At 35.3% G+C, this 23,072-nt stretch overlaps 1 protein-coding gene across 1 annotated transcript in view; it reads right to left on the bottom strand.

The window, feature by feature from the left end:
• Positions 1 to 23,072, bottom strand: part of TMC1 (transmembrane channel like 1) — a 139,109-nt gene that overhangs the window by 110,975 nt on the left and 5,062 nt on the right. The window lies entirely within an intron of this gene.

The raw sequence follows: 23,072 nt of genomic DNA, 5'->3' as shown, positions 1-23,072 counted from the left end.
TCAAGTTGCATATTGTCTGCCACATATTATTTACTTGTATATTTATGCTTATATAAGTAAATATTAAAAACATAAAATATTATACACTCTAAATGTATATACTAAATAGTATTCCATATTTTAGAAATACCTTGAGTTTAAAACTAGGTCATCCTCAGCTATTTCTTCTATCAATGATTTCTTGAACAATTTAAAGGTTAAGGAGCTAGAAAATGTGAACAAAATCAAAGCACCTTTTTCTTAAGATAGTATTCCAAAGTAAAATTTGCCTCGTTCTTTAAGAAAGGAGAGTTATAAGGCCCTTAACAAAAATCTGAAAACTTTCCCTTCAAGGAAAAAAAAAGAGAGAGGAGACAGACTAATAAAACTATGAAAAAGAAGCTATCATTTTTTTTAAAAAAATCTCTTTTAAATATAGCACCCTTATAAGAGACATGGTAAGACTTTTGTGCTCTGAAAATTCTAGGTCTGATGCCATAGTTTTGATTATGACAATGATAATGATGATGGTGGTGTAGATTATGATATGGAGAAAATATACATATATGGATATATATGGATTATGGATTTATGAGCTGTATAATAAGCTATAGGCAAAACAATATTTAGATATTCTGCTTTTCTAAAACCAAAAAGAAGTTAAACCAATTCAAATTTTAAAAGCAATGAATAAACTTAGCCACCAAAAAGTTTCCAACAATAAACCACTTGGATGCTAGATACCATCACCAAACTATATTTAGGTAGCATCTCCCTTGTAGAGAATACTTAAGCATTCTGCTTTCATTGATTTATGGTAACATTATGATTGGTGGGCATGAAGTAGGGAACCAAAGCCACCCTCTGCAAATTTAATAAAAATGATGAGGTGTGATTGTTTCTTCCTTAAGTATAACACCTAACAAGACGTTAAACTGCATTCAGTTCAACTCAGCAGCTCCCTTTAGTTTTGCTATATGGGGGCAAAAAGAAAAATAATAATACTTTCCTTCCCACCTTCTAAATTCTTCTAGCTTAGCTAGTAATCAAATTAACAGAGACAAATAAACCAGAAGAAAATCAAATTTTGATAGTGCACATGGGGAATTCATATAAACATGAAAATTCCAAAGATAGTGAGGCAACATTAGGTATTAGGACTATTTGGACAAAAGATAAAAGGAGGAAGCGAGGTCTTAGATTTCAGAAGTGAGAATCGGTGATTTACAGATAGCTGAGGAAGAACAGAACATACATGGCAGGCAAATTCTTGCCAGGCAACTCAGAAACAATGGAACACAGGTGGTCTCTAGCTTATAGGCCTCTCTTTGAAGCCTTCCTATTTACCATATTTCATTCAAATTAGGCTAAGACCTAAAATTTCCTTCCTGAAGTAGGGTTTTCTCTGATTCTCTGGGGGTAGGGGGGAAGAGGGGAGGATCAAATGTTCTTTCTGATTCTTTTATTTCTTAATAAATAGCTTAAAACCAATATCCTAAAAGGCAGCTTCAGTGTGGCCAAACTTTCATCCCCTTCAGCTACTTTTTGGTAAGGACAAGAAGACACCCATGATATTTGTTTATAATAATCCAAGTCCTTGAAAGTATGGCATTCAGCATAATATTTTAGAGGCCTTGAGTAAAAAGACTAATTATTTAGTTCTTATATCAATCAATTACCTTAATAAACCTATAAACTACAAGACATTTAAAAAATCCTCAGGAGTGGAAAACACAGAATAAGGTCGTTACTCTTTAATATCATCAAGGTATCCAGGGGAAAAGGTTTGATTAGGCAGACCTAGACTGATAGTCTTTCTGGATGTGCAAACATCATTCTTAAGACCATTGAAAAAACAAACCATGGGGCACATACATTCAAAAGCACTGCAATATAACAATAAATGTCAAAAGATTGGTCAAATTTTCAAATAATAATATGTTGGAGATACTAAATGGCTCTGTTAAATTGCTGTGGTAATAACACAAGAAAAGAATGATAATTTTGACTTTTAGTAAGACTCACCCACCCAAAGAGGCAAACAGGCAAGAAATACAACTGCTGTAGAAGCTGTCATTCTACAGTGTTTTTCCTTATAGGTTAATTTATTTTTGAAGTTCTGACCCCTTAAGAAGTAGAGAATAAATAGCTGATGATGCCTACTTTATTAAAAACACAATATAAAGTACTGTAGCTGCCGAATAGAACAGGATGAATTCTGCAGAGAAACATACTTTACTACAAGGTCCCAGAGAGAGAATGGTTACCCCTGAAAAGAACAGAGAGAGAGAGAGAGAGAGCACAAGAGGGAGAAAAGAGCCACTCAAAATAAAATATGCCCTCTATCTTTTTACAACAAAAAACAAATCTTTTTAACATGCATAAAAAGAAAGAAAAGGGAATGCACACCAAGTTTTTTTTTGCACTTTTTCCCTTCTGTTTTATATCATACATAAAATTAAAATTAAACACAGGCTGAGTGAAGTGGATAGCTGGTATATTTCCAAATTCTACCACCCTTAAGTTGGAAGAGTATAAAATGCTGAAGTGTAGTTCTTCAAATAGAGAATTATATACTGGAATATTTGTGAGAAACTGCAATTAGATATTTTATGACACTATTGGTCTACAGAAAGAATAAAAACAGCCTTTATTCTATGTGGTTTGAAAGGTTGGGTTTTTTTTAACTACACATATTTAATAAATAAATAGCTATTTACAAAGGCATTTAGAGCTCTCTGTGGTTACAAAAAAGTAGTGGTGAGTCTTGCTTTTTCTTTGCATTTAGATTATTTGGGGGGAGGGGACATTTCTTATTTAACCATGCTGTCATAATATATATTCAGGGTGTGTGCTCTTACATTGCAATTACCACCGTAAAGGGCAACCACTGTAAATAAGTGTGCTGAAATGAAAATACATTCGCTCATGTGAGTTTTTGTGGCTAGAATCTTTCATAGTAATAGGATACCAAAATAACAACCAGATGAAAATAATGTGTTATAAAACCTCGGTGGCTATGCTTATATCCTTGAGTTACTTAGAACAAAAGGGGATTTTTCTGTCCCCTAACACATTTCTGCAATATTCCAAGTCATGAAGGATGGTTGTCAGGATTTATGGCTAAACAAACAAACTGAAACAAAGAAACACTAAAGAATTATGAAATGACTGAAAGAAGACAATTGTCCCTAGAGCACAAAGGAGCAGGAAGCCAGGCCCGCTGAACTCTGTACAGCCTTCACCCTCTTTCCTCACACCACTTTTGTTCCCGTAGAAAATGCTAATTACTGCTCATTAACATACATTAGCAAATGTTAATGAGTGTCTTCTAAAGAACAAAAGGCAGTGAGGGCAGAGCAGTGTCTGGAAGAAGACAGAATGGTGAGAAAAAGGCTGCAATAGAAGACAGAAACAGAGAAAATTAGAGTGGTTCAGGACTTCAATTTGCAGTTTCCTGAAATTTGGGAGACCTGTCTCCCTGACAAAATGGTAATAGCGCCAAGAAGAATAAAATGATTTAGTTCATTTTTTCTAGATAAAAAGACAAAGCAGTCATTAACTTAAAATAATCATTTTTTTTTTTGCTCTTTAGCTGTTTTGGGGAAAATTACACTTGTGGGATTTGCTACTGAACTAGGAATATCAGTTAACATTGTCATCAGTTAATGAAAAAGAGTTCTGAATTCTAAGTATCCTCATGAATTGGTAATCATTGTGACCCCCCATCAACCCATTTCAGTTTCCCCCCCCAACAGGTTCAATCTATCTTATTCAATAAGACTAAACCTGTAATTTGAATAGGTCTGTAATTTTATCAAAATGGTTCACATAGAATGTGGTGTTAATTTCTATCCTAAGGGCAGCTGGTTAACATTTGAGTACTCTAGCTAGTAATCCACAACATTAGAATGGATATTTAAATCTGAAAGACTAGTCACAAGTACTTCAGCCATCTCTATCTGAAATTAACAGCAGATGGTTTCTTAATTGGCGTAATGCTCATTAGAAGCAAATTTTGTGAAATTAAATGTGATTAAAGTATGTTGATTGGCTAGACAGATCGTGTCTGCACCCTGTCCTGGTTTTCACAGGGTCAGAGAATATATTAAGCTCAATAATCATCCTCTTCTGGAAGGGTAGGCCCAGAGGTCCTAAGAAATCTTTTGTTTTGGCCCTAAATGAAGTATTTTCTTATCTGAAAAAAAACATACAAAGTTGGCACTATTATTCCCATTTTCAGATGAGGAATCAGAGGACTAGAGGACTAGAAGTGAGTAAATAGCCTCAAGTAGCAGAGCTAGTAATTTATAGAACTGAGGTTTGGCTTGAAGTCATCCCAAATCTATCACAAAGCCCTATTGATTTTACATCCTTGAATTTGTCTGTTTCTCTCAGACAACACAGTCAACACCACAGAAAAGCTATCATTGCCCCTTTCCAGGGATACTAAATCAGCCCCTCTAGCCCCATCCAATCAGTCCACTGGATACAATTATGGATGTAATTTTATATTTACTTATTATATTGTATTTGTTGTTTGTTTAGCAATATGTAAACTACAAATTTTCAAGGCTGGATCTTATTGCCTCTTTATAACAGCCATTAGGATACATCTTATCCTCTCCATTTCTAGATGACTTAATAAAAAATAAAAAACACAGATCTTTGATACACTCAAGAAAATATGAGTTAGATTCCACATATGAGTGAGATCATATGGCATTTGTCTTGAGTGATCTGAGTTTTGATAAACGTATATATAACAAAGACAATCAAGATACAGAATAGCACCATCCAAGAGAAACCTAATGAGAGTTACACTTGCAATTAAAAATTTTCTAGTACAGACACAATTTTAAAAACAAACAGGTAAAGTTAATTTTAATACCATGTTTTATTTAACTCAGTATATCCAAAATAGTATCATTTTAATATGGAATGGATTGATTAGATGGTTTTTCTTTCATTGTATTAAGTTTTTAAGACTTAGTGTGTCTTTTAAATTTATAGTATATCTTAATTGAGATAATAAATTTTTATATAAAATATTTGAACTGTTTCATCAAATTTACAACTGTAAAAGTAGATACACATACTCAAGTTAACTTAAAAGTTTTCCAAAACTGAATCAATGATCAGTTTTTGAGTTTAAATTTTGACATATTAAAATTAAATAAGATTAAAAGTTCAAAATAAAATTCACCAAAATTACCATTCATTGTAGAATATCAGAAGACTTAGTTTGTATTTTTTCTAAAATATTATATATTGCACTTTGTACAAGTAACAAATGCTTTGGTTTCAGTAAAGCCAGAAGGGCCACAGGGAATCAAAGGAGATAGATGGGATAGTGAGAGAGAGAGAGAGAGAGACAAAGACAGAGACAGAGATAGAGACCTAGGCAAATCTTCTGGATTCAGAAAGTAGAGGTCTAGAAAGAAAGAAGTCTTGAGAGTGAAAGCAGATAATTGCATTTACCACTTTATACTGATCATAATAAGAGCTTAAACACACAGTGGAAAAACAGCCCCTTTGCCCCAATTAGAAAATCATTTTAAATTTAAGACAAATGGGAGTTATGCACTGACATAAGTATTCTTCTAAACGGCAGGGGCAAAATGAGAACCTTTTGGGTCAAATATGTTGAGAACTTGAAAATGGAAGAACATTATTTGAAATGTGGATTTTAGAGAAAACAAAAGTAATAAACTAGCAGATGACATAATACTTTATATAGAAAACCCTAAAGATTCCACCAAAAAACCATTAGAACCAATCAATAAATTCAGTAAAGTAGCAGGATATAAAATAAATACTCAGAAATCAGTTGCATTTTTATACACCAATAATGAACTATCAGAGAGGAATACTAGGGAAACAGTCCCATTCACAATTGCATTAAAAACATAAAATAAAATACCTAGGAATAAATTTAACCAAGGTATAAAAGACTTGTACTCAGAATATTATAAGACACTAAAGAAAAAAATTGAAGAAGATACAAATAAGTGGAAGCATATATTGTGTTCATGAATGGAAAGAATTAACATCATTAAAATATTCATACTACCCAAAGCAATCCACAGATTAGATGTAATTCCTATCAATATACCAATGGCATACTTCACAAAACTAGAACAAATATTCCCAAAATGTATATGGAACCACAAAAGACCCCACATAGCTATAGCAATTTGAGAAAGAACAAAGTTGGAGGAATCATATTACCCAATATAAAACTAAACTATAAGGTCATAGTAATCAAAACAGCAAAAAAAAACAGACATAGAGATCAATGGAACAGAATAGAAAGCTCAGAAATAAACCTATGCCTTTATGATCAGTTAATGTTTGACAAAGGAGGGAAGAACATACAATGGGGTAAAGATAGTCTATTAAATAAATGGTGTTGGGAAACTGGATAGATATGTGCAAAAAAATGAAACCAGACAACATTCTTACACCATATACTCAAAGAATAAATTCAAAATGGATTAAAAACTTAAATAGTATACATGGAACCATAAAAATCCTAGAAGAAAACATAAGCAATAAAATCTTGGACATCTCTCATAACAATATTTTTTTCTGACATATCTCCTTGGGCAAGGGAAACTAAAGAAACAAAAGAAAAAAATAAATGGGAATCCATCACACTAAAAAGTTTTTATGCAGCAAATGAAAGAATCAACAAAATGGAAAGACAAGCCACTGAATGGAGGAATATATTCACCAATGATACAAATGATAAAGGGTTAATATCCAAAATTTATAAAGAACTTGCACAACTCAACACCAAAAAAAACAAACAATTCAATTAAAAAATGGGCAAGGGACCTGAATAGACACGTCTCCAAAGAGGACATATAGATGGTTAATAGACATATGAAAAGATGCTTGACATCACTAATCATCAGAGAAATGCAAATTAAAAGCACAATGAGTGATCACCTCATACCTGTCACAATAACTACCATCAATATATCAACAAAGAAGTGTTGATGAGGGTGTGAGAAAAAGGGAACCCTCATGCACTGTTGGTGGAAATGCAGATTCCCCTTGTATTCACTGTGCAAGCACTGTGGGGCCACTGTGAAAGCATTACAATGTTACCTAAGAAAAGTAAAAGTGGAATTGCCTTATGACCCAGTGATTGCACTTCTGGGAATATGTCTGAAGAAACCCAAAACACTAATGTGAAAGAATATATACACCTCAATGTTCATTACAGCCTTATTTACAATAGCCAAGATTTTGAAGCAACAGAAGTATCTATCAGTAGATGAATGGGTAAAAAAGTTGTAGTACATTTACATAATGGAATACTACTCAGATATAAAAAAAGAAGTAAATCTTACTCTTTTCAACAACATTGATTAATCTGGAGAACATCATGCTAAATTAGAGAAAACAAGTACCATAATTTCACTTTTATGTGGAATCTAATGAACAAAATAAACTGACAAACAAAATAGAAACAGACGAAGATAGAGAACAGACTGACAGCAGTCAGTGCAGAGGCGGCTGTGGGGCTGGGTGAAAAAAGTAAAGGGATTAAGCAGAAAAAAACTCCAAAAACCCTCATAGACAGGGACAACAGTATGGTAATTACCACAGGGAAAGGAGATGGGGGAAATAGAAGAGGGTGATGGGGAGATAAATGGTGATGGAAGGAGACTTGACTTGAGGTGGTAAACACACAATACCGTATATAGATGATGTATTACAGAATTATATACCTGAAACCTACATAATTTTATTAGCAAATGTCATTCTAATAAAAAATAAATAAAAAATTAAAAAGATAGAAAATTAGGTAATTATAGAATTTTTTTTAGATAGTTGAGTATTGGGAGTTTACAAACAAATATATCAGTAATTTTTTGTTCCAATACTTAAGTTTGTATGTGCATAAGTATTGGTTCCATTTTCTCTATTATTTTTCTGGTTTCTATTATTTCAGTTCTAGTCTATATTACCTATTTGCTTCTGATTTGGGCTTTTATTTCTTTTTCTTCTTCATCTTCTCCTTCTTCTTTAGTTTCTTAAGGTAGAAACTGAGATTACTGATTTGAGAATTTTTTTTCTAATGTAGGTTTATAACACTATAAATTTTCTTCTAAGTACTGTTTTAGCTACATCTCAAAATTTTGAAAGTTCTATGTTTATCTTAATTCAGTCGATAACACTTTCTAATTTCTTACTTGGCCCATAGTCATTTGTAAGCATGGTATTTAGTTTCCAAAAATTGGAGGATTTTCTTATCTTTAGCTTTGGATTTCTAATTTAATTCCATTGTAATTAGAAAAAATATTTTGTATAATTTCAGGCATTTTAAATTTTTTGAAATTTGTTTTATGTCCTAGAATATGGTATCTCTTTTAAATGTTTTTGAAGAACATATGTATTCTTGTGTTTTTGGTGAAGTCATATAAATGTCAATTATTTCAAAATTGTTGATAGTGTTGTGGAGCTTTTCTGTGTGCTTGTTGATTTTTATTTTTACTTGTTCTATCAATTATTGCAAAAAACGTTCTATCAATTGTTGTGATAGTGGATTTGCCTATATTTCCTTGCAGGTCTATCAGTATTTGCTTTATGCATTTTCAAGTTGTGTTATTGGGTATAAAAATATTTAAATTTGTTATTTCCTCTTAGAAAATTTACTTATATAATTAAGAAATGACATTATTCTTAATAATATTCTTTGCTCTGAAATCAAACTTATGCATATTAATATGGCTACTTTGGCTTTCTCTCTTTATTTTAGTTTAACATAGTATGTCTTTTTCTGTCTTTTTCTGTCTTTTTCCATCTTCTTCCCTTAACCTCTTTGTACCTTTATACTGAAATTGGGTTTCTTACAGGGAACATGTAGTTGGATCTTGATCTTTTTATCCAATCTGACAATTTCTAATTTTTAATTTGGGTATTTAGACCATTTACATTTAATATGTACGTAGTTGGATTGAAACCTATTCTTTTGCTAATTATTGTTTTGTCCTATTTCTTCTTTGTTCCTGCTTTCCTCTTTTTCAGCCTTCTTTTGAATGAATTGACTTTTCTAATGATCTTATTTTATCACCTTTTATGCTGTATCATCTGTAACTCTTTCTGTACTATATTAAGTGGTTGGTTTAGGAGAAAGTGGTATTTACCTAGTCATAGTCTACCTTCAAGTGATACTATACCATTTCATGTATAGTATAAAAATTTACAGCAGTATTTTTCCATTTCTTCTCTTCCAAACCTTGTGCTCCTGTTGTTATACATGTTTTTTTCTGCAATGTCTACTTTGCTGTTAATATCATGAAGCCCATACTTCATCTCAGACACTGTGGTTTCTATTTGTAGAAGTTTAATTTTGCCTTTTTAATTTCATCTATGTTCCCACTTAATTAGCCTCTTGAATATATATAATGCAGTTATAACAATTGTTTGCCTACTATTTATATTATTTATTTCATTTATGGGGCAATTATATTTAATTAATTTTTCTCCTAATTATGGGTATTTTTATGCTTCTTTGTATTCATGGTAATATTTGATTGTATGATAGATATTATTAATTTTTTCTTATTGGGTACTAGATATTTTTATATTACCATAAATATTCCTTAGCTTTGTTCTGGTATGCACTGAATTTACCTCAAACAGTTGAGAGTAACAAACAGTGGTACTCTCAACTGTTTGTTAGATGGGACTAGAACAATGTTTAGTCTAGGGCTGACTTTTCCCTAGTGCTGAAGCAAACCCTTCTAAATACTCCACTTGATCCCATGAATTATGAGATTTTGTGCTCTTGCAGGTATAAAGAAGAACTGTTCCTACACCCATGTGAGGAACACACAGAATTGTTCCCTCTAATCCTTTTTGGAGGATCTTCCCCTGGCCACGTGCATGCCTCGATCATTGCTCAGTTGAAGAATCGGCAAGAACACTCTGAAGATTTCCAGAACTCTCTCTCTCTCTGTTTAGTTTTCTCTTCTCTGGGAGTCTTCCCTGTGTATTTTAGTTACTTTACTTCCCCAGACCCTCAGCTCTATCTTCTCAAATCAGACAGCTCTCCAGTTCTTTGTTTATATCCCCCTACCTCAACTATGGCCTGGAGACCTAGTCAGCTGGAACAATGGTCGGGTCATCTCATGTTTTCCATCTCTCAGAGGTCACTATCCTTTAATGTCTGAGGCATGTCTTAAAAACAGTCACTTCATATATTTTGTCCAGTCTTTTATATGTTTTAGATAAAAGCAAATTCAGTATCTATACTCCACCTTGATCAAATGAGAAATCTATTAAAGTTTTCTCTCTTTTCAGGCACATGGGAAAAAAAACATGACTCAAGAGCCATGGCTGTTCCTCATCCCTTTATTATTTGGTTTCTCACCTGACCATCTCCAGAAATTACTAATTTTAAAGGAATGATTATATCAATTAACTATGAATCCAATAAAGAGAAATGATGCTTATAAATATTTTAATGACAGGCAGACATGTCTATGATATATATCATATAAAAAGTTTATAAAAATTCTATGTTATAAGATATGTCTAAAACAAAAGCCTTAAGCAAATAGAGGGGGTTAGACTGAGATGTAATATGCCAAAATGTTAACAGTCATATCTAGATGATGAGACATTGAGAAATTATTTTCTTCTTTAGACTTTTTCTACTTTTTCCAAATAATTATAGTAAGTGCATATTGTCATTAAAAAGACAAAATTGGGTTTTGCTTTTGTTTTAAAGAATGAGATTTAGGGAGACAAAAAGTGAGGAGAAATTTTAAGGAAAAGTTGTAGAAAGTCAGAGGTTACTGTTTAGCTATGTCTTCTAGGATCTCACGCAAACTCTTCTTTGCTTACCCTTACAGTTATAAAACATACTCCCATGTCTCCATAAAGAAGGCCTGAATTATAAAACATCATGGAAAAGAAACAGGAATAGAGCAACCAATATTTAGCAAAAAAACATTTTATTCTCACAGTGTTCGGAAGAAGTAAACTCATAAAATATTAACAGTACTTTCTTTAATAGTGTCTAAAATGTTCCAGCTTAAATAGAGCTCAGGAAAATGCTTCTGGAACATTCTGGAAATTTAAGGAGAAGTGAAGGGGGAGGGTGTTAGTCAATTAGCTCTACTTTCTCTTAGTTGCCAAATTAAGAGACCTCAATTGGCTATTTTATTTTTGGGTCAAGTTCCTGCCATGATCCCAATTTTACAGAGAAGAGAACAGTAGTAGAAGGTTGTTCAGATAATTATCCATTAAGTCACTGAATCAACAAGAATAGACTTAGTGTCTATGGAGACAAACTAAACAGTAAGAAGGACTGTATAGCTTGGTTGAAGGAGCAATGTCTCATTCTTAGAATCAAATAAATCTCGGTTCAAATCCTAGCTCTGACAGGCACCTTTTTAAACTCTCTGAGCATCAGTGCCCATTTCAACAAATCATGGAAACAAATAATCTCATAGGAATATTGTGATAATTAAATCAATAAAATATATGTGACAGTATCTGGTATATGGAAAGACACTCGAATCTATATTAATCTAATGAAATCTGGAGAACTATAAGGCAAACAAGATATTTCTTTGTGATCCCAAAAGGTCCCAGTTGTGCTAGAAGACAAACTAGGCACATATAAAATATTTGATGTAAGGAGAAATATATTTAATTACCCTGATATTTAATATCCAGAATAGGAAGTGAGAGAACAGAGATATTCCAGAGTTGAAACGATCAGAATGATTTGCATGAAAGAGGTAGACTTAATCTGAATCTCTGGGCGTCAGGATTGTGGAACTTGTTGCTCTCATCCTAACAGGAATAAAGCTGAACAAACTGAAAATCAATAACTCTTCTTAGATCTGTCAGAATTGAGGTCACAGGGCAAACTGCAGCCTCCAAAACTGGAGAGACAGGCGAGAAGATACAGAGGATCACAATTTATTGGAGCTGAAACCTCTGTGTGAACTGTTACTGGGTGGGGAAACCTAACCTGTAATTCACAAATTGCTGGAGGCTCTTGTGGACAACTCTGAGAATTAAACTGAATCTCTAAAAACAGTCTACAATTGGTAGTGAGGAAGGACAACTCCATGGAGCAAGATGGGGGTGGGGGCAGAATTTATAACAATAGATGTTTTTACATGACCATATTACTCATATACAATTTAAAAACTGCAAGGATTAAGCCCTGGCTGGCGTGGCTCAGTGGATTGAGCTCGGGCTGGGAACCAAAGTGTCCCAGGTTCGATGCCCAGCCAGGGTACATTCCTGGGTTGCAGGCCATAACCCCCAGCAACCGCACATTGATGTTTCTCTCTCTCTCTCTCTCTCTCTCCCAGCCCTTCCCTCCCTAAAAATAAATAAATTTTTTAAAAATCTTAAAAAAACAAACAAACTGCAAGGATTAAAAATATCGAGGGTCCACAGAGAAAAGCCAGTGATGGTTGTGCTACTAAGTGAATAAGTCCATTTAAATGTGGTAAACTGTATGTGGGTATTTGTCTTCAGTACTTCCCAAGATCCAACTACACATGGTAGCAAAGGAATTTTTAGAAGTATAAATGCACAAAACAAAGGGAAAGAAGGAACATGAGCATACAGGAGCTGTGTTCAAGACTACAAAAATGAGAAAACAGAAAAGATGTTTCTCGTTTATGGTAGACAAAGGAATGTAGTACACATACATGTTTACAGGGAATGTAGTGGCAACTAAGGGGAAGGAGCTGATTTACCCTGAAGAATCTAGGGGTCAGATCTTAGAGGCCTGAGGGAGAGGGCAGGGCAGGGAGAGGGCAGGGCAGGGAGAGGGCAGGAGGAGGGAGAAAGCAGGGGGAGGGAGAGAGCAGGGGGAGGGAGAGAGCAGGGGGAGGGAGATGGCAGAGGTGGAAAAGGGTAACCTGAAAGGTACCTGAAGGGTAACCTAATCTGAAAGTCAGTGCTACCAGTTTCCCTTGTCACTCCATCCGCACTGAGGATACAAAAGTAGACAGATGGAAAAAACAAAAAAATGATCAGTTACCATTAGTTTTTCTACCCTGCTTTAATTTTCTTCATAGCCCTGTCACTACCTAACATTATGTTATCCAGTTATTTATTAATGGATCCACTGTTTATTTTTCCCACAAGCATCTAAGCTCTAGGAAGGCAGGGGATTTGTTGATCTTCTTCAACTCTTTATCCCTAGTGCCTGGCAAATTGTAAGAAATTAGTAAATATTTGTGGCATGAATAAGTGAATAAATAAATGAGTACATGAATGAGTAAACCAATCCATCAATGAACAATAACGATATTGCCAATACTTTCCAGTCCTGTACTTATTACATTTCCCTGAGCCTTTGGATTACTGTAGAAAGCTTTTCCAAGAGGAAGGAAAACCATGAGCAAAGTCACAAGGAAGAAAGAAGGCACAGGCCATGGAAGGAACAGAGACTTGCTAGAGAGATTAGGACTGCTGCTCCTTCGGGGCTCTTGCCTACTTTCCTTAGAGAAGATGCTATATTTTCCTTAACTGCTTCTCTCATACCCCTCCTTGTCAAAGCACTTTTAAATGAAGCTATTATATGTCTCTCCTCTTGAAATGTCTGATATTTTAATTCGCCATCTTCTCACTATAGCTTTCGCGCAGTCTGGCAGCTCTGCCCATCACGTAACCCAAGCCTCCTCCATTCAGAAATGCGACTACAGGGGATTGAGAAAGAACCATGGCAGAAAACTGAACACCATTCACAAGTCATTCCTCTTCATAAGGAAAGCAAATGCCATTACTCCTGAATGGGAAAATTTTCCCTCCTACCAGTTGATGCTGATAGCTCACAGGCATGGAATGCCCTCACCTACATCCAGAAATGGACCAGGGGAAATTCACTGGGGAACAAAAAGTTATAGAAAGCAAACTATTGAAGGCTTGTTAGATTAATTCCCAAGTCTGTAAACTAACATGGCATCGTGGTGCCAGATGAAATATTCAGGTCTCCTGACCCCACTACCTGAGTCACCGGTTGCCAGACTTGTGAATTCCAAAGAAAAGTTTGTGGTGGTTTATTTCAGTTTGCAGATGCTTCTACCCATCTCACTCCAGGTTATTTGAATGCAGTGTTAAAGCACCCTGGCTGTGATATTCTGTGCTTGAAATATCTTTGCACCACTTTCTATAGCAACCTATCTAAATAAGTAACAAAGTCTAAAAATATACTTACTTCCTGAAGTTCTGCCTTTGATTCCATATAACCTACCAAGGAAAACAGTACTGGCACCCATCTCTTTTCCTAGTACCCCCTGAAAGCAGCAATTAAGGAAAAGGATGTAAGAACTAGAATTGCCTCTTCTTATATCCACCAAAAAGCAGGTATCAGGAGGTGTCACTCCATTTATCATCCATGTACCTTTTAGACAGTCCACAATTCCTTCAATATGTTTACTAAATCTTAACCTTTCTTGTGGGGATACATGGTATTAAAAGTTAGCTATGACCCTGCTTTTCCAGATCTAGTATAATCAGTGATACAATAATATCTCATGAAATTTCCAGAAGAGTCCTGACTATAAATATTTTGCTAGCTATTACATATTATTGCAAAATTTTCTACTTTTCCTTATTTAAAAAGAAACAAAATATTGAATATATGGTTTATTAAGTGAATACACTTTCCTCTCATATCATTAAAACAAAAAAATCTTTAAGTTCTATTAAACATCAAAACATAAAACATGAGCTCAGACTTACTTTAACAAAGGTCTGCTAGAGAAACAGAATGGCTCCAAAGACAAATAAGTAGCCAAAATAGTAGTACTGACACACTTGAAGAACAAAAGAGAAGTATTTAGAAAAGGAGACACAAAAAATGAGAAGCCCAAAAAGTGATGTCAGTGATTAGTAAACATCATCTAGTTAAAGAACTCCAGATTCTGGAGAAGTCAAGTTATTCCCATGTTTTCTTCCTGTTGGCAAACCTGGACTGCTCCATCAGACCTGGCTGAAATATCCTTCAAGTCTATTAACCTATTTTGGCTATGATTACAGGCTCTGCAGACAATACTTGCATTATAGCCTGATTCCCCATGTAGACTTTCTCTAGGACAGTAAAGCTCACCGATGGTTTGTGTCTATTGCCCATCAGACACAAACCACCGGTGAGCATAGCAACCAGCCAATTAATTACAAGATTACCTCATCCTTGGACTTTCCCATTTTGGTGAATTTGAGAACAAAAATATTACAAAATAAAATTTAATCTTATGAAAAATTTTACTTATGTAAAGAAACCCACAAACTGGGGGAAAATAATTTGGCCTAGTGTCTCAATATTTGGTCTGGAACAAAATAGTCACTATCTATAGTAGGGACATAACATCTCCACTCCAAAGCACTTGAAGAAGAGTGGTATGTAAGTGATACAGAATTAGTGCCACAGAAAGTATGAAAAGGAAGAAATTAAGTCTTACTGAGGAAATCCAGAAAATCATCAGAGAGGATGTGGCAATCAACTGAGCCTTGAAGATAGGTGGAGTGCTAACAGGCAAACACTGAGAGAGACTAAGGTGATCATTTCAATAAAGTAGAATATAGAGGTTGGAACATGTACTGGGCATGCAAGGAATGAAGCAGATCAAACAGATTAGATATGAGTTCAAAGTAAGGCTAAGTTCAAATGCCAGAAGACCATGACATACCAGTTTAAGGAGTCTAAATGTCACATGGCAGCAGTTCAAACCATCTAAGCTTTCTGATGAAGGAAGAGACACAATGGAATGATACTCTAGGAATTAGGCAAGATCTGAAGTAATGTGAGCCATGGCTGAAAACATAAAAGCACACTTTTAACTACCCATAATTTACATTCCAGTGTAAAAATAATATATTAATATTTTCCTCCCAGATACCTGGGAGGAAAGCAAGCTAAAATAAAAAGTGGAAGACAGAAAGCTTTAGAATGCTGAATCCTACATCACGATGGTATTACTATAATATAGGGAAGCCACAGGAGAACAAAAATTAAGCTACTTCATAATTTTGACTGGAACTTACAAGCACCTCCTACAGGGTCCAGGAAGTGTTTTTCAGGAAGAACCTTACCATGAAGATATCAAAAACTGGAATATATTTACTTTCTAAGTTTTGAGTGGGAGGTTAGTATTGCCAATATGTATCTATATGCAAATTTTTTTGTAAGGAGTCAGAAAAACTTTGAAACTTTTTAAAACTATTTGTGTGTTTGGGGAGTTGAGACAGAAGTACAGAGGCAGGAAAACATTTGTTTGAATCCAAGACATATTTTCAGAGGCAGAGAGAGTTAGGGGAGGAGATGCAATGTATTGTTCATTACCTCTTAACAACCAGATGTTTAAGAACTGGGGAATCGACTAGAATGTAATTCAGTAAATTCAGTGAAAAGGAAGTATTTTTGAAACAGAGAATTCCATTTCATGAAATCACCACATGTAAAGGCTAGAGCTAGTTACAAGCTTAACTTGCACACAATATTGGCTGTGGGGTAAAAAAAGAAATAGCAACTATTGTTGGAAAGGCTGTTTAATACCCATGAAGTGTCATGGTGTTACATAAATGAGGAACCCATTTTCAGCTCCAACTTTAAGCAAAAGTTAGCATTAACACAAAGGGGGTAGAAAGGCATTTTCAATCTACACAGAAAGGTTGTAGACAACCCTCCCACTAAGAAGAAATAACAGACGTAAGAACTGAGACAGGCCATTAGCCCTCAGTAGTAGAAAAAGACTTGTAGCATCATCAAGTCATTCTGAGTTAGAAAGCAAAATTGTGAACTCTGTCATAGGTAATTAAGGCCTTGTAATCACAAATAGAGATGCTGGCTAAGATTAGACCAGGAGCAGAATGGAGCACACAGATGGTGGATGAGCCATACCACCCATAAGAAATTCCTTAGCCTGTCTTGCTTTAAGGTTTTAATTAGTTCCCTTAAGAGGAAGAACTGGATATTTATATCAAAATATATTATATGCCCTACTACCCATAATTATAGTTCACGTCAATAAGTGATCCTTTGTTGAAAGGGTAAATAAATGCTACCTTTAATCAGGCTCTATCAGATTTCACTTTCCCAGCCCTGGGTAACATTTTAGGTCAATCCTTTAGCTTGTTGGTCATTTACAGTTATAAGAACCACATCACTTTGATAATTCATATTCATTTTCTGATATTAAGATATTAAAATATTCAGTCCAGTGTAAATTAAAACTTTAATCTCATATACTATTCACAGCCTCTCCCCCTTTTCACTCATGCCAAGAATTGAGGCATGGAGACTGCAGTGGGGGTGGGAATGGAGGCATCTCTTTGACCATTTCTCCTAACGTATGCCTCCACTCACTATGTGGTTTCTGGTTCTTGCGTGGCATGGAGTAGTAAAATGAGTACTGAAAGGACAAAAAGTTAAGCATTTTTGTTTATACTGGGTGATTACTGCCTTGTTGAGGTCCACCTATGGCTATTGCATAGGAAAACTTGTGAATTCTTCAGAATCATCCCTTTTGCCCTGCAGAAACTCCCACACTATGTTTTTTTTTACTTGATTAGTATATTCCACTTAGAGCCTTTTGCTAAACTCTCATAGGCACTACCCCACAGGTAGCCTCTGTACCTGTGCAATCCTTACCCCAACAATCAAACCTTCTTGGGCAAAGAATCATCAAAATCACTCAACCAGTTACTTTCCACTCCAACCACTTGGCCCAGGAGGAATGTATGGATACTTGCCTTGATGAATTATGAAAATGTAAGCTGTTTTCAATGATTCAATAATACTTCAATAATTTCAAATCAACACATATTCCTCTTTGTAGGTAATACATATTATATACTCTTATCAAAAAATTATCTGCTATAGCCCTGGATGGTGTGGCTCAGTGGATTGAGTGCTGGCCTGCGAATCAAAGGGACACTGGTTCAGTTCCCAGTGAGGGCACATGCCTGGATTGTGGGCCAGGTCCCCAGTAGGGCATATGTGAGAGGCAACCACACATTGATGTTTCTCTCCCTGTCTGTCTCCTTCCCCTCCCTAAAAATAAATAAATAAATAAAATATTTAAAAATAAAAAAATCTATTATAGAGAGTAAAAGTTGACTGGAAAGAAAGGGAGAAGATAATATTAATGGAGGATTTTGTGCATATATGTTACGCTAGACTAAAAGAGATGAAATGATTAGTTATAGTGAAACCATCATTTTATTATCCCAGTTACTCTGCTTTTATGGGAACTCTCCTACCAACTTCCCAACATTTTACGTGAACTGTGCCCTGACACAAACATACATGTTTATTCACCCACATGGCTTAGAAAACAAAAGTTTTAGGTACTCCTAATTTCTCCCTTACCTGCCATGTCTACTATAAGAGAAAGAAAATAATTAGTAGCCAGAAGGAAAATGAAGCAGATTTTTCAGAAATAAGAAACAAAGATAATGTTCTGAGTTTGTTATAGTGTTTTAGTCTCTAGTTCTAGTTGAGCCTGAAAATCAACTTCATTCTTGCCTTAGGGGTCCATTAGTGTCCCCCAGCTGTCTTTTAGCTTAGGCCAGCTAAGGTAGAATATGTTATCTTTAACCAAATTGCCCTTAACTAACATACCCAATCAAGATCTAAAGCCTGCAAGAAGTGAAGAAAGGATTCAAACCTGGGTCTTCATGATTCAAACATTTTTTCCATTACTTACCCTGCCAAGAGATAAGGACATGGTATAATGATAAGAGCACAAACAGGTTTGGGAGGCTTAAACAGAGCTGTAGCAGTCAGAAATTTGATGTAATCATCCAAACATGCTCATAACTATTCAGATTCATGTCTGCTGAGTGTTTTAGCTCTGCATCTAAGGAATGATCTGGGTAGACTGAAGAATGTTCACTAGAGAACCATAGAAAATGATTAAAGGGTTGGAAAAAAAGTGCATAGTGTATATTGCCTCTACAACGCAATTCGCATTTCATATCCTACTCTCAACCATCTTTCTCATTATGGTCTTATACTGCTTTTTAAAGTTTTCTATATATTTGTCTCATTTCTCCAAATAGGTCATAAGCTTTTTAAAGTCAAGGGATGTCTGTTATACCTTATGCTGTATTTAATAATCAATAAATATTGTGTTAAATTAACTAAAATTAAAGGTACATACCTTGTTCAAACACAAGGAGATAAAAGGACAATTTAATAATGGTACTGGTAAATATGAATCTCTACACTGGTGGGAACTGACTTTTTCCCATACCAAAACCAGAAGAGGAAGAGGAATTCTCACGTGCTAATGTAAGATATTTAACTTCACTTTAAAAATAAATTCCTAAATTGAAGTGATTGTTATAGAACTTGTCAAAGGAGAGAAAAAGCCTTAGAGATCCCCCCTTTTTATTGGGAGATTTTTTTATTGTCTAGGAAAATTTCAGTTTGAATCCTTTTAATGTTGTCTCACTTAATAAAGAGTAAAGGATTTCATGACTGTCCTTCATTTCCTTCCAAGCCCTATGAAAACATCAGGTAAGAGTAGTAATTTATCTTTTTTTTCCCCATTATAGTATTCTATATGGGTATACTCAATATTTATGAATATTGGCATATGGAACTCAGATACTAAAAATCTCTATCATTGGCTAAAAGTTAGATCTGTGAGAACTACCCCAAAGTAGAAAAATATGTTTGAAGATATTCTCATTTACCTGCTTACATTACCTAAAAGTTATGATAACGAAATGGAATCCTTGAATAATTAAGCATAAGCATACTATAAACACAATATTAGAATTTAGCTTCTAGCCACAATAAAATAATTAGGATTACATTAACTCTCTTACCTTAAGCAACTAGAAAGTCAGATAAGATATATGAAATATCAAACTTCCGGTCAAGATGTAGGTATAAGTAGATACACTTTGCCTCCTCGCACAACAAAAGCAGGAAAACAGCAAATTTAAAGACAAAAAACAAACAGAACTGCCAGAAAATTGAACTTTATGGAAGTCCAACAACCAAAGAGTTGAAGAAGAAACATTCATTCAGACCAGTAGGAAGAGTGGAAATGGGCAGCTGGGATGTAGAGTACACAAATCAAGGTGGCAGCTGGAGGATCAGGTGGGCCAGGCAGCTGCTGGCAATCCCATATTTGTGTGCAGATAAACTGGGAGGAACAAATGAAGAGTGAGACAGACCACGCAACTCAGGGTTCTAGTGCAGGCAAATAAAGCCTCAAAACCTCTGGCTGTAAAAACCTGTGGGAATGGCAGCAGTGGGAGAAACTCCCAGCCTCACAGGACAGTTCACTGGAAAGGCCCACAGCGTCCTAGAACATACACAACACCACCCACCTGGGAATCAGCACCAGAAAGGCCCAATCTGCTGTGGGTATCGGGGGAAATAACTGAAAGCCGGTGAAGAGCTGACCTAATGGCATTGTTCCCTCTCAGATGCCTATCCCACACAAAGCACCACAACACAGAGTGGAGTGTTACCCTGCTCTGGTGAATACCTAAGGCTCCACCCCTCATAACATAACAGGTGCACCAAGACAAAAAAATATGGCCCAAATGAAAAAAGCAGATCAAAGCTCCAAAAATAGAACTAAGCAATGAAGAGATGGCCAACCTATCAGATGCAGAGTTTAAAACACTGGCAATCACATGCTCACAGAAATGGTTGAGTATGATCACAAAATTGAGGAAGAAGCAAAGGTTATGAAAAGTGAAATAAAGAAAAATAAAGAAGGGACCATCAATGAAGGGAAGGAAACCAGGACTCATATCAATGATTTGCAGCAGAAGGAAAAAGTAAACATTCAACCAGAACATAATGAAGACACAAGAATTCAAAAAAATGAGGAGAGGCTTAGGAACTTCCCGGGCAACTATAAATGTTCCAACATCAAACCATAGGGGTGCCAAATGGAGAAGAGGAAGAGCCAGACATTGAAAACTTACTTGAAAAAATAATGAAAAAGAGCTTCCCCAATCTGGCAAAGGAAATAGACTTCCAGGAAGTCCAGGAAGCTTAGGGAATCCCAAAGAAGTTGGACCCAAGGAAGCACACACCAAGACACATCATAATTACATTACCCAAGATTAAAGATAAGAAGAAAATCTTAAAAGCAGCAAGAAAAAGGAGACAGTTACCTACAAAGGAGTTCCCATCAGACTGTCAGCTGATTTCTCAAAAGAAACCTTACAGGCAAGAAGGGGCTGGAAAGAAGTATTCCAAGTCACGAAAGGCAAGGACTTACATCCAAGATTGCGCTATCCAGCAAAGCTATCATTTAGAATGGAAGGACAGGTAAAGTGCTTCCCAGACAATGAAAATTAAAGGAGTTAACCATCACCAAGACCTTATTATATAAAATGTTAAAGAGATCTAAGAAAAAGAAGATGATCAAAAATATGAACAGTAAAATGACAACAAACACACAACTATCGACAACTGAACCTAAAAACAAAAACAAAAACAAACTAAGCAAACAACTAGAATAGGAACAGAATCACAAAAATGGAGATCACATGGAAGGTTATCCGGGGAGGAGCGAGAATGGGGGAAAAGGTACAGGGAATAAGAAGTATAATTGGTAGGTACAAAATAGACAGGTGGAAGTTAAGAATAGTATAGGAAATGGAGAAGCCAAAGAACTTAATACATATGACCCATGGACAGGAACTAAGGGGGGTGGAATGCTGGTGGCAGGGGTGGTGCAGGGCAGAAGAAATAAAAGATATATGAAATATGTATTTTCAGACATTGCTGAACAGACAGCCCAAGACAGTGATCTCTAAAAGAAGGGAAGCAAATGCAATGAGCCCTGACATTGCCTGATCATTTTGCCAGAACATTTCTAGCTTGCAACACAGGGGAGGGGAACCTAAATAGAGGCCTGTGGTCTCAATGAGTGGAGGAGACATTGTCCTCATTTTAGGAAGTCCAGTGCAGTCACAATTTGTTCAGTGAAATTACCAGGAAGAAAAGAGCTACAGAGAAAGAAAACTCTGGTGATCTGCAGACAAACCCTCTCAAACTTTGGCTGAGTACTGGTGTGTGCATACATGTGTGGTAACTATCACAACCAGAAAAGAACCATGAGTGAGGAGTGGGCAGAATAGTTTCTGGAACTTGCTAGAGTCAGGAGTTCAAGTTTTCCAGCAGTCAGAGAAGAGAAGCCTCTTGTTCATGGACAATTGGTTATAGTCTTCAGAAGGTTACTGCTTAGAACAAATTAGCCCTGTGCTGAGCTCACCTTAAGAGAGCTTAACATAACTCTCTGAAGCATCCAGCTAATTCAAAGTAACTTAACTGCATCCCACAAAGTAATCTAACAACATCTTTAAAAAGACAAAAAAATACAGAATGCAAAAATGTAAAATCCAACATTAGAAGTAATGAATTAAAAAATTACCAGGTAAGCAAAAATATAGGAAATATGATGCCTCACAACAAGGAGAGCAATTAAATGAATCAATAGAAACAAATGTAGAAAGGACAGGTAATAGAATTAACATATAATGACAGTAAACAGCTATTATAAATATACTCCACATGTTTATAATATCATAAGAAAAATATATTTTAAAGCAAACCAAATTCTGGAGATGAAAAATACAGTATCTGAAATGAGAAATATACTAGGTGGGATGAACAGTGAATTAGACAGTGATGAAGAAAAGAGCACCAAAGTTGAAGACACAGATATCATAAAAAAAAAAAACATAGAAGGAAAATAAGATTTCAGGAATGAAAAGACATCTGTGATGTATGAGGTGATAATAAAGAGTTTAAAATATATAAAATTGAAGTCCCAGAAAGGGAGTTAGAAAAAAATGAGAAAATAATAGCCAAAATTGTTTTAAATTTGATAGCAACTATAAACTCAAGATCCAGAAATCTCAGCAAATTCCAAAAAGAAAAAGAGAAGAATAAAACTATGTCAAGGCACAGCACAGTCATATTGCTAAAATGAACAATAAGCCCTGGCTGGTGTTGCTGAGTGGATTGAGCGCCACCTGTGAAACAAAGGGTCACCAGTTCATTTCCCAGTCAGGGCACACGCTTGGGTTGCGGGCCAGATCGCCAGTAGAGGATA

The sequence above is a fragment of the Phyllostomus hastatus genome, unplaced genomic scaffold, assembly GCF_019186645.2.
Source record: "Phyllostomus hastatus isolate PE091 unplaced genomic scaffold, TTU_PhHast_1.1 phas_contig_34, whole genome shotgun sequence".
Taxonomy (NCBI): Eukaryota; Metazoa; Chordata; class Mammalia; order Chiroptera; family Phyllostomidae; genus Phyllostomus; species Phyllostomus hastatus.
This window is presented reverse-complemented; position numbering and strand designations above follow the sequence as displayed.